Consider the following 307-nt stretch of genomic DNA (forward strand, 5'->3'; position numbering starts at 1 on the left):
AACTTGTTTGCTAGTTTTGTAGGTTGTTTGCTTGCTATTTTTTTTGCTTTTTTTAGGTACAATTGACCATGGAAGCCGAGGATTCTGTATCCCAATCCTTGGGAATTGATATAATGGGAGCCTTGAGGCTCACTTTGAGGCCTTTGCCCGAAAAATGGAGGATAATAATGATGCCTTGAGAAGAGACTTGAAGGGTGGGTTTGACATTATAAAAGGTGATTTAGGATCCATGAGGCGTGACATAATTAGAATTAAAGCGGGGGTTGATAGACTATGTCCACCAAAACCTCCACAAAATTCAAACCAC

The sequence above is a fragment of the Capsicum annuum genome, chromosome 3, assembly GCF_002878395.1.
Source record: "Capsicum annuum cultivar UCD-10X-F1 chromosome 3, UCD10Xv1.1, whole genome shotgun sequence".
NCBI lineage: Eukaryota > Viridiplantae > Streptophyta > Magnoliopsida > Solanales > Solanaceae > Capsicum > Capsicum annuum.